Genomic DNA, 13,131 nt, shown 5'->3' with positions numbered 1-13,131 from the left:
GAGCCTGTTGCCTCTAGGTTTATCTTAGCTCCACCTCTCTCCTTTGTCACTGTATTCTTCAGTCTCCTCTTCCAATCTAGCTGCCTCTTAACCTCATTAATACTTTGCTTTGATGGTCTTAAGTTCTTGACAATTTATTCCAGATGTTTGCTACTTTGAAATAGATTTCCCAAATTTCCTGTTTATTCTTAATGTCTTTTGTCGTTTTCTTCTTTGAAAGTGTGACAATCTTTTTAACCTCTTGGCAATCTAAACATGTTCGTTCACTGTTCCACGCCCTCTTTCTCCTAGCGTCTCCTAAAGTTTGGGGTGCTTTCCTTAGAACGGACACTGCTTTTTGTTGTCGTCTTGTGAGGCAATCTTGACCTTTTTCACCTTCCTTAATTCTGCACACATGAAATTCTAAGCTCTAAAGTTTTTTAGGTGTGTGTTGTTTGGTTTTTTTCTGTGGGTGCACATGTACAGGATAGGAGGAAAAGTATGTGCGTTAAAAAAAAAAAAAATCCTACTTTTTGCCACGCTCCAGACCAAATGTTCTTCAAATGTGGGTTTGCCCATGTTGCTTGTTCCATCAAGTGTTTTCCGGATGAATTACCTGGGGAGATTTGAGTAGACATAGTGGGCTGGCATCTCCTTGTTGAGCTGCCCGAGGTGCAAAAGTTGGGGCTGCTCTTAATGGCATTGACACAACTCCCTACAGCGTGAGTGCAGTTGGAGCAGCGTAGCTGACCTGGGCATGGCTGTGCTGTTGGAAGTTCCCGTTATAGTAAAAAAACGTGTCCACTTTAAAGTGGTTGTATGGCTTTAATTATTCTGTTGTTTTCTTTAAAAATAAAACCAAAAACAAAACAAACCTTTAAGTGAACCAGTTCTTCAAGTACAAAAGCTGTGCCTAGACCAGGCCTTAGGCCTCAATCTTGCAAGCACTTTCACAGGTGCTTAACTTAACCACTATGAGTAATCCTATTGATTTTAAACAGCACTACTCAGGCAATAAAGAGTGGATTTGTATGATCTGGGGCTTACCGTGGGGTATATCAGAAATCACTCTTCTGAAATTAATGATTACATTGGTGTAAGAGGAGTGTCCAGCCCAGGATTTAGTTAAAATTAATAGTACTTTTGCTTGTAGGCTTCCTTTGAAGTATTTAGCTGTCTTGTCTGCTCTTTTGAGTGCTGTATCTCAAAGGCCGTTCATTTTTTGACTGGTGACTTTTGTCACAATGTCCTTCAAAATAAATATTCAGGTAGTACTTAATGTACTGCAGCTTTCTATCTCTTGGCTGACTGTAACCTTCCATTGAGGTTATTCCACGTGTCAGTGCCTTTACAATGTCATTTTCTGGTGCCCAACACTGGGTGAACTCATGCTGCAGCTTTCCAGCATCTAGATCTCTCTTTCCTATCCAGTTGCCTATTTTCATGAAACTTGTAGCAATGTGACAGCTCTGAAACTCTTGTGTGTCTATCAAACTGAGCTGAAAGCAACCAACTCATTCAAAAGTTATTAGAGATGCATGCTCATGCACACCATGATCATATATGCATTATTTTTGAAGGAAGTCAGGCAGAAAAAATAAAAAGTGATTTGATTAGAGATAGATGCATTATAATGTTTCATGAGCTTGAAAAAATGAATTTGCTGTATGGCTGGTCTTACAAATATGCTTTACCCCAACTCATCTCTCACACCCCTTGACAAAAACAGGCATAAGGCTACTTTTTATGCAAAATATAGATGGACAAACCTTTTTGGAAGTCACAGAAGGAAAATTCCCCTCCCAGTATTTCAACAATATAAGTAGGCTTGGCACCAGGGCTGAGAGATCTGTGCCAGTTGCCAACACAGTGGGTGAGTCACTTCTGCTCAGGTGTTTGCTGGAGAAGGAAACCTTTGAGTTCTGCTTAGTTAGAGAAATACTTTGGGGAAACAGCCCTGTTGTGTTAAAGCACCAGGAATGTGACATCATATCCAACTTTGTCCCAGCCGGCTATGCGGCAGATCATTAAAGGGAAAGGGTATTTTACTCATTCCAGCCTCTTTTCCCCTTTAAAAGGGCAAACCCTTGCATTTTAATTTTAAGAATTTCAAAATAGAAAAAGAAAAAAAAAACCAAACAAACTCAGGTACTGAGATCACGAGGAGAACATCCAACTTCAGCTGGAGCAAGTAGAGAAGGCATGTTTGACGTGAAAGGGTTTATTCCAGACGGCTGGTATACCTGCATGCTGCGCAGCATTATGTGTTACAACTCCAACTCTCAAACAGGGAGTGCTATTAATGCAGCAGTTGTGCTATGACACTTGTGTAGGAAATGTGACAGCTTCGGCTGGCAAGATCCTAAACCGCAAGTTTTGCAGAAATCGCGGCAGAATTTCCATTGAGCTCTGCGGGAGCTGGTCAGCACCGACTCTCTCAGTTGAATCGTGCTGTCTGGCAGCGTGCCACTGGATGCACTTGAGGAATCAAGGGTGGGGATGTAGGACACCAGGTGAAGATTAAGAAAGCCAAAGTCTATCACTGGCTTAATGAACTCTTGAACAAGTTGCTTTGCACTTGCTCCTCTCATTCTCTTTGTATTAGTCCTGGCTCTTTGTTAGGATTCTTGGCACCGTACAGGTGGGTGCTTTGCAGAAGGAGTCTTCAAGACCCACAGGAATTACAAGGTAGATGATGATAACTTGCATATCCATTATTGTTTCTTGGGCTGTGTGGAATCATCTCGTTCAAACCCAGTTTGCATGTTAAGTTCACAAGACAAATGTCAAAAATCCAAGCTTTGGGAATGGATGTAGGAAAGCAGCATCTATGTTGATGCTGTTTCTTTCCAGCTGTTAAACAGCATGTACTGCCAGTCTCATTCTTCTGCCTCTGTTTTTAGGAGATCTGTGGTTCTTTGGAAGGGGATCGGCTGGTTTTCCTCCCTCCTCCAGGTTGCAAGGCCAGACTTCTGGGTGCACCCAAAAGTCTTCCGCTTTCACCAATGAAAGAGATGAGGATCCTAGCTGTTGGACAGCCCGAGGGGCTGCTGCCACTGGCCTTACTCCTTCTAAGTATTGTTCTTGGGGCACTGCCACTGCTACTGCCAGAACTTGAGGCTCCAGCTCGGCTCCTGCTGATGCTATTGCTGGCTCAGACGCCTCTTTTTCAGCTTTCTGGTTAGACAGTTGTTAGCTGCAAACCTGGGGTGTGGAAGATTGGTCACTACTTGTCTTAATTTCTTTTCTCCCCTTTCTCCTCATTTGCTATTCACCGTTTTGGAGATGAGTATAAAGGGAGACATACTGGGTAGAAATAATGTTAACTCTGAGAATGATCCAAAAGGCATTTTTTTTTTATCACAGTCTCTAATTAGTTTAGGACTGAGTTGTGTGTCCACATGAGGCCGAACCAATGAATTTGGGTTTGAAGGCACCAACATCCTGTGAAGAGAGCTAGTGAAACTGCAGCTCAGTATAGAAAAATGTCTTTGTCAGGTTGTCAGAGCTATGCAGCTGTTCTAGATTTTTGCTATTAGCCTACAAAACAGTCTGTCCTTTTTCCACCTCCAAGATACCCCTTAGGTTCTGCCTGCAAGGAATAGCATCCGCCAACATCTTCCACACAGGACCTTCCTCTATCCTATGTTGTTTGGCAAAACAAGACAGTAGAATCTTCAATGAAAAAATGTTGGTTACAAAATACCCATAATGGGCATTTAAACACATTGAATTTGCTAATATTTTTCTTTATAACTCTTGTGTCTAGAAGCCCCAGCTGTGATCAGGGCCTTGTTGTGCGAGATGTTATGCAAATGCATATTTTGTACAAACAGGATGATGCAATCACTTGGAAAACTTTATAATCAAAGCAGAAAAAGGGCAAAAGAGGAAAGGAAAAACACATGAAGTGGAGTGGCTTCTTCAGGGTCATGTGGTAGGTCACTGGCAAAGGCAGGAATAGCAGTGGGTCTCCTGGGTCCCGGGCTGGTCCTTACCCACCATGTCATCCTGTCTTCGAAAACACCCGTGTGCTTTCCCAATGCTCCCTAGCCTCTCTTAAATGCTGTCGCAGAGCTGGAATGCTAAGTGGGTTCAGCTAATTCAATTTAACCTTCGTTTGTTGAGCTGCTTTCATATCCAGAGCCGTGTGGCTGCTCTGTGGTGCTGGGAACTGAGCTGGATTTGTTAGGTTTCCAGAGAGGAAATGGAGCACAGCAGAACTGCCCTTAGAGCAGAGCAGAGCGGGGATGCTGTACTGAACCGTGGATATGCCATCCCAAGAACAACTTGTGGTCACAAACCAGGCTACCCGGTTTTAAATCGTGTCCAACTTTTTGAGCCAGGCAACTAAATATTTCTGAAGCTTATTAAATTAACCAGTTAGACCAAGGCAATATACAAGGTATACAGGCCAAAGAAAGCATCGTGGGTGTAACTTTCTGAAGGAGAATTATAGTTGCTGCTGATCATGCTTATTACAGTAAATGTTGTGTCAGTGTTTCCATTATTGGTCTCTTTTTTCCTTTTTTTTTTTCCTTCAATGAGTTGTTCTGGGGCTGCGTGAAAAGGTTTGCACCTCATGAAAAGGTTTTCATGTGCTGTGAAGTGTAACGTGAAACCACTGAATCTCTGTTACCTAAAGAATCTGCACTGTGTACAGGGAAGGAGCAACCTTCAAAATTGGGATCTGAACCTCATGCTGAGCACCCAAAATTTTGGGGGAGTTCAGCTCACACTTGATTCTCCTTATTGTGAAAAGTATTCACTTTGGTCCTTGTTTAGCGCTGAAGAGATGACACAACTCTTCAAGTCAGGTACACTTCTGTGGTTCAACTCTGCCAATACAAACAGCTTTGCTGTATTTGCGATTTGTCTTGTTTTACAATTTGCGTTACATCCCGTGTAGGGATGCTGTGATTGAAGGTAAAATGCTATACAAGGTGCCAGCCTTACCGCAAAGACCTTCTGTTACTGAGTAAGCTCTGTGTCTCAGCCCCCGCAAATGTGCAAGTATGCTGTACTTGATTAATCACGTTCATTATGGTCGTATTTTCAGGCAATCAAGAACAGGGCTCCCTTATGCTGGGCACTGTGCAGCTCCAGAGAACCAGCCTGCCTTTGTTTCCTGTGTAATGTGCCAACCTGTTTCTCCAGGCCAAACCTGCTTTCTAATTCAAGTGACAAAATTAGCGAAAAACTGGTTTGCATCTTGCTCTTCCATCCACCTGGGCATGTTTGGGAATCCCTTAGAATGACTGAATTCAGTGGTTTAAGCTTTTTTTTTTTTATTGCACACCTCCCACAATAACTCTGAAGTAGCTTCATAATGGAAATGCTGACACGACACTATCGGCTCAGCCCCAGGAGTGTGTTCCACCTTCTAGTTTGCCTTGGCCTCTTGTATATTGTATACTGCCTCAGTTTAATTGGTTAATTTAATAAACTTCTGAAGTGCTGTATCGGTTGCCTAGCTTAGCTTTTATCCACTAGCCTGATGAAGAAAGTATAAGTTTCAAAAGCTTTCCTGTATGAAGTTAATCAAATAAAAGGTATCTCCTACTGTATTTTCCATGTATGTCTTGGAAAGACTGCTTGAACTGACACATTTTTACAATTAAAGCATTTAAAAAAACCCCTCTAAAAATCTTTGTGTAGCTAATGTTCCAGGCCTGACCTGCCTAACTTCAGTTTAAAAAAAAAAAAAGGAAATTTTAAACTTAAGGCTGTGCAATGCTTCAGTAGCCACATCTGAATTGTATGTTAGGCCAAACTGTACTTTAGATGGGCTCTTGGGGTTGGAAAGGGGGGGAGAAAGTGGGAAAAACATAACAAAAATGATTTGAAGGTATTATGGAAGGGAAGTCTTGCAATTCAGCCATGTGTGAGACTTGGGTGATCTACACCGAATTTCTGGTTCTTGCTGAAGCCCCACATAACCGTGAGCATATCCTTTAATGCCTCTCTGCTCCATTCCCCATTTGGAGGTCTTTTTCACATTTTGTGTGTCTCATTAATTCTGATTTTGAGATTTGGGGATTGTATGCTACAATGGGGCTTTTTATTGCATGAGCTGTAATAATAATGAGTTGGAAAGATCGGTAGATCTTGCAGTACGCTTTCACTGCGGGTGCAGTAAAGCCTCTTTCAGGCCAGTGCAGAGAGCGCTTAAGAGAGGCCCCATGTGTGACACGTGAGGGAGTATTTATCTGCGTTCAGCAGAGCCGAAGAGTGCAACACACATGTAATATGAGTCCATCTTTATCTATTTTAATCCGCGGCTTGAGCATCCCAAGATTTAGGGGTATTCATCTATCAAGAGTGATTTAGATATACTTGATCGTGCCTCAGGGCAGGAGAACAGCCTAGGTTACTTCTTGATATCCCTTCCAGCCCTGTTTTTTATGACTCTATTAGATCTGACAACAACAGAATAGTATACTTTGTTCCAAAGGATTCTTCCATTAATTAGTACTTTGTGGTGCATAGCTCCTCTTCCCTTGAGGAGCTCTAAGAGGTTGACAAGTGCTAATTAAGTCCTACAAGAACTGGTGTGTTGGGTAATTATTATTTTACAGGTAGAGAAACTGAGGTGCAAATGTAACCCACAGGAAGTTTTGGGACAGAATCTCACTTCGATGCTTAGCATTTTAGCTACTTAAAATTCTCACTGAGCTGTGCCTCTGGGCTGTTGTCGCCGATAGAGAATAATGCTGGTGTTTCCCTCCTCCTGCCCACATCTGAGCTAGTCAAGGCTGTAACAGGCTCATCAGCCACGTTTGGGCTGCATCAGCATCAGAGGGGGACTGCTAGCAAAATGAATCTGGCCTGTGTGCCAAAAATAAGTTTGGGTTTTTTTTCTCTATTACCATGCTTCCTGGACTTGCAGAATTATACTGAGTTTAAAGGGGAGCTGCCCCAGACCCTGACTCAGGCCTTTTGTATTGGGAGGGAGGTAACCTCTTGCAGTCTACGTCATTTGAGTGTAATTTTCAATCAAATATTTGCCAGTGTAATTAGTCTACTTCAGAGTTCTCTGGTGTGGAGTGACATGGCCAAGTGGCATTTGTGAACGCTTTAAAAGGAGATGGGCTAATTAGTTTAGTTCTGGGTCAACAGCACATCAGGAGCCATTGAGCCAGACTGGCCTCTACCTGGATCGCTGGTGTTTAAACTTCTCTGTTTAGTCAGCAATACCTTGCTGAAGGAGGATCTCTCTAGTGTGAATGATGAGGTGTGGCTGAAATAGTTTCTTTTGTCCTGTAGGAGGGTTATTATCCACCTGTGTATTTCTGGGTATGGTATTGTATCTGTACGAGAGAGATCACATGCTAGTTTTTCCACGCTGCTTTTCCTGTGTCTTCTGTGTACCACACCACCTGTTTGTAAGGTTAGACTTTGTGCAGAATTCCAGGAGAACTTGCTGCTTCCAGAAATAATAATATTTATTGTCCTCAATCAAATTCTGTCCTGAATCTTCAGTGATTCCACTGACTTCTTTGGGTCCACGCAGACTGTGCACAGGGATCTGAATTTGATCACCTGCAGATTCTGATGAAGCGAATTTCATTCCACCATGCCAGTCCTCAAACCTCAAAAATCATCCAGGTGAATTACCATCTTAGGTCTATCCATGCAGGCCAAGATCAATTTTATGAGACCTTTTGCTGGCTTCACCTGAGACACGCATTAAATGCTGGCAACCCAGGAACGCAGACCTGAGAGCACAAATTCCAGGGTGGTGATAGATTTGTGTCCTTGATGTGATGTAGAGGGGCTGGTTAGGCAAGTTAAACTCTGATTCGCAGCTTTTGTGTGATAGAAATTGTCTTGTTGCTACTGTCCAGCTCTGTCACGCTGCTGCACATCAATTCCCTTCGTTCTTCCAGGGTGTGGTCTCGATTAATGTTTCCACACTGTAATTTGTGATGTTGCTCGGTTTAACAGCGCAAAATTTGCCAGTCCAAACCATGTCTTGGTGAGAGGGTGAGGTGCTTATTAAGATTGGGAGGTTTTTGTCACGTTCACACGTGGTCCCTTGTAATCCCACAAGCCAGGGTGTAATGCAGCTTTGCACGGCCGCGGTGGCTGTGAGATAGTGGGTTGGTTATAAGGAAGACAGGAGGAAGCGGTAAGAATGAGAATTTCTCTCTGTTTTGTTTTTTCTCCCTGATGAAGAGACTTTCTTGAGAAGCAATGAGTAGGGCTACGCAGATCAGATTTGCAAGTAATCTTGTGCCAAACTGTGCTTGATGTGCAAACATTCCTCTGTGCTCTGTTACGCTCCTGCCAGGGTGATTATACCATGGCTGCTCTGATCACACCTGCCATGCTGCAAAGTCTCTGTTGTCGTCTCTGTTTCTGGGGAATACTCCCATAGGGTCGCAAACCTTAAAGAAACCATTCATGTGGTTCTGAGCATCTATAACAGTCCCTGTATTTAATGTTTTTGAATGGGGCTTGTTTTCTTTCAGAGGTGGTCGCTGCAGCGTGCAGAAAGGGGACGTGCATCTCCCAGCTCTTTCCAAGAAAGTGATCCCAACCTGGTCTGCTGGAGAGGCAGTAGCCAGGTGGAGAGGTATGGAGAAGCACTGGGAGGCAAATAAATGTCCTGTGTTTTTTCTCATGGGTTACAAGCCGAAAAGGCTTGTGTATGGACATTAGCAGACTATCCTCCCTCTCCTTGACTCATTGTGGGCCAAACCTCTTCAGACACATGTCCCTCTCTGTTGTGTATCCAAGTCTGGAGTCTGTGCCAACCAGGAGAGGCTGCGTTTTATGGTCGTGTGGGAGAATGGGGCTACTAAGGGAAGGTTCCATATTCAAGGGCTGCAGTTGTGAGGGGGCCCTGACTAAGCCAGGGGGCCTGGCTGAGCAGACTGGCCAGACCCTTGCTGCTAAGAGAGTAAATCATTGAGCAGAAATGTCCCTGAACTTTGCTGAAATGGCCAATAGATCCATATCACATCCTAGCTGAGAGCTGGGCACGTTTAGCCTGAGCATTCCGGTGAAATCAATGGTGAAGCACTGGCAGGGGACAGCAACTAATCAGTCCTGGGTATCTGGGGAGGGTATGTTAAATACCACCCTGCAATGCAACAAGCCCCTCTGAGCATGTTAGCATCCATCTGGCAGGTAATTAGCTGGATCTCTAGTTGAAGAATTGGTGAAGGGATCCCTCTTCCCACATCTCCTCATAAAGTGCTTACTCTAATTTTTGTGACATCCAGCTGGAGGGTCTCTGTATCTGTCATTACAGACCATTAAACTCCTTCAGATCCATCTATATATTTTAAGTAGGTTTCTGACCCTTGGGTGACAGTGGCCGAGGGGGATCTGATGACTTTTTCTTTTTTTTTTTTTTTTTTTAAGGAACATTTGCTTGGGTGGAATGAGTCAAAAAGTTCCTGGCTAAGGAGGGTGCGTGTTCACAGGCTCCTGTCCCGGCAGGCTGGGCATGGGCAAAAACCGCCTTCCACAGCAGCGTTGTATTACCCTGCCTTACAACCTGTTGGCTTGCCCCTGATCTTACCAGCAAACGGGAGAGTCTTCTCTCCAGCAAGAATTTGTCTGGTTTCTAAGTAACAGTAGTCTTGATACTGGTAGGCACAAATTGTCCTGGAAGGGGCAGGAAGGATTTGAAATGCTGCAGGGAACAAAACAAGCTGAACCGTCTGCTCCAAAAAGCTGCGAGGAAAATGTTTCTTGAAAAACAAAAAAGCCCCCCAGATTCAGGAGAAGATGATGATACTAGTGAAAGGACCAAAAAAGGGAATCAGTTCAGGTTGAATAAAATATTTTGTTTGACTTGATACTTAATGCGTCCTTTCGTTAAAGTGCCTGTAATTTTTTTTTGTGTTAATTGAAATTAATTTACTAGTTTCAGTTTGAAAATGTGTAAGCACTTTCAGGCTGATGACTTTTATTTTTTCAGCTGAAGTGACAAATCCAACATAAATTTGCGATGTTTTTGTTGACCCAAATATGCCTGTTTTCTTTGGGCAGGGATAAAAGTTTCAGCTGAGAAACTCTGCCTGCTTCTAATCTGGACAACACCTTCTGCCTAAGGATACTTTCATTCATGAATAAAAAGATAAATAACTGGATGGAAATGAAACCCAGGAAGCCAGTATGTGCACTGTAAGGGTTGAGCATTTCACACAAACCAACAAAAAGTTAAATTGAAAGAAACTGCACAGTATGGTGTTGCTTAAAACCCTCTGGCCAGCCAAACGTACAGGGTTATTGTCATAGAAAGCATTACTGATAGCGTGCGTTGAATGAAGTTAGCTGTCTTGCTTAGCCTGTCGCTGTGTAAGGCGTTATCATGACTTCTGTGGTGGTAGTACATCTCTGAAGTGTCCGTAAAAGCAGTGAACTTCTATTAGGTTACCTGAGCTAGAGGTTTGCATAAATAAAGTAGTGTGTAGTTAGAAAGGCATGGGGCAGCAGAGTACGTAGGAGACCTGACATCTCAAAGCCACCATTTCCAGGCTGTCTTCATCCTTCATCTTCTAAGCAGTGATGAGAACGGTGTCTCTTGCCCAGTAACCAGTCTTCAAACTCAAAACAGGAGAGTTTTGAGCCTCTTTCTTTGCTAAAATAAAGGGTTCTTTATTGCCCGTGTGTAACCAGGGATGAAAAGGTGAGGTTTTCATTAGTTGTTGTTCATAACAACAATATTTTCTTCTTGCAAAAGGACACCAGGAAAAGTTTACAACACTAATTGTTAGTGGAAGCAATTTTCTAAAAGGGTGATCTGGTCTCAGCTGGTTAAATGTTTACTTGCTGGTGCTTGATTAATAGCTAATTAGAGAAATACGATTTTATGTAGTTTCTAAATCTGTGAAATCTGGTGTCACTCAAGGATTGATCCTCTAATTATTTACCATGTTGGGAAAAGTGCTATTGACAGCCCTCACTGATGTCCAAAGAAATAGCTGGCGTGAGTGTAAACATGGGACTCACTGGAAAGGACAACTTACTGGGGGGCTGTAGAATTTTTCTCTAATGTATATTAAAAATTGATATAATGTGTATAGTATATTAATATATAATATTTGACTGCAACTATTTTTATCTGTATATAAATATATATAACATATAATAATATAGATTAATTTCAATTCATAAAGGAAACTAATGAACTGAAACTTGCATTTCTGTTTCCTGAACTACTTTTTCTTTTGTTAGAAAGCTGCAGGGTTGAGGTCTCTTCTGAGAGAGGTAGAACTTTTTTTTTGGAAGGAGTTCAGAACTCCATTTAGATAGCTAAATAAAAGTTGGATTATCAAAAGCGTGCATCATGCTAAGTAGCATTTAATAATGTTGAGACTTTTCTGAAAGCTGCAGTTGTGAGGTATCCGACTGCAAACTAAACTTCTGAGCAATCAGCTCTGGTGCCATCATGAGTACGTGAAGGGAAGCGCCTTTCCCAAGGGATCTCAGTGGAAGCCATATTTTTGAGCTTCTCTCCGCTGAAACAAATTGTGTTGTAAAGCTTTAGTAATGAGTAAATGTGCACTTCTGTTACCCTTTAAGACATTTCCTTGTGTTTGGAAGTCTTCCATTAAGCCCCTAAAGGCACAGAATAAAAAAAAAAAAGGTAAAAATTAGTTCACACAGAAGGGGGAGGGAAGGGCAGAGGAAATATTATTCTGTAGGAAATCAAAATACACCAACCTTCTACAAATTCAGAGTAGATAAACTATTTGCCAGTGACTACCTAGTTTGGGAGAGTGATGCTATAATCAGCGAAAACATTTTGAAATACATTTCTAAATAAAAAGGCATTTTGTGCTGTTGCAGTAATTAATGGTTGCTCTCTTGCAATAGCCTGCAGAAAACTAACTCATGCGTTTGACAGCAAACATGAATATGCTTGTAAAACTGAAGGGAATCGTTAGGCTTGTGTGAGCTTGATCACTTAAAAACAAACCAAGAAGCTGAACATGGAAGCATGTTATGACTTAGGGGCTTGATTGAAGTCAAGGGGAGTATGTCAGTATTAAGTCCTATGGAAAGGAGGGAAAGGCCCAGCCCATTTGCAGCCTTGCCAGCTGTGGCACGGGGGTCAATGTCCACATTAAAGTGGCACACTTGGGGCCCCGAACTGCCCAAGCAACATGGATTTGAAAGACAAGGGCAATTGTAACACCATTATATATGTGGTTGCTTTGGAAAACTGGACCTTGCTGTAGGCAGATGTGAGAAGACAGTGATGTTTTGAGATTGTTGTGCATACATCCAATTGTTTCCTTTTTGCCTCTGACTTGCATGAGGGCAACTTCTGTCACTTCTATGGAGTTCCTGTAGGAGGAAATGTGATTTATTTATGAGGGTAAAGAAGGGGAGGATTGTGACAAATTGTGCAAATACTAAAAATTTCAAAAAAGCAAACAAAAAGGTGATTCAGTTTGCTTCTCACTTTGCGTGTGCTTACCCTGATTATTCCATCCAGTGAATTTGCAGGAGTGAATTTTCAGGAGCGCTCATTGGAAAAGCTTATAAGGAAATATGGCAAAGCTTGCATGGAGAGTGAATTTCAAAAATCTGTGCTGTGTTGCTGCAGCTGATTCTCTTTTATATGTCTAAGCAAGGGACAGAGGCACCTCATGTAACCACTCAAAGTTTCTTCTTAGGCAATTTGAATATTTTTAGATTTGATGTGTACATTAGGAAGTTGCAAATGGCAAGCATCAGTTTACAAATTATTCTGAACTGTGGAAAAACTCATAAAATGAAAAATGGGGAAAAAGCTCTACTTATTTGCTCTAAGTCCGTTCACATAGGTGTAAGGTGACATAGTGACTTGTTGAAGATGAGGTGCATAAAGTCTACTGAGAACTACAATTCACGCTATAGAAATTAAATGTCTAATCTCTACCCGTTCCTCATCTGCATTGTGGAGTGCAGAACGCAGAATTCTTACAGCTCAAATACATCCAAGTATCCAAAACTTACTAATTACTGGTAAATTTCAAATTTTCTATTTAAAGGAATGAGAGTTTTACTCCAGTTCTGGAGGAGCAGGCAAGTTTTGCTCTTGCTTACGGAGAGGTTAATCAGGAAGACCTCTGCTGTCTCTCTGATCTACCCATTTGGATAGAGAAGAGACCGCATGAGCTGTAAATGAAAGCTTTTCTCCACAGC

Source organism: Aptenodytes forsteri, unplaced genomic scaffold (genome assembly GCF_000699145.1).
Source record: "Aptenodytes forsteri isolate BGI_AS27 unplaced genomic scaffold, ASM69914v1 Scaffold347, whole genome shotgun sequence".
In the NCBI taxonomy this organism is placed as follows: Eukaryota; Metazoa; Chordata; class Aves; order Sphenisciformes; family Spheniscidae; genus Aptenodytes; species Aptenodytes forsteri.
This window is presented reverse-complemented; position numbering follows the sequence as displayed.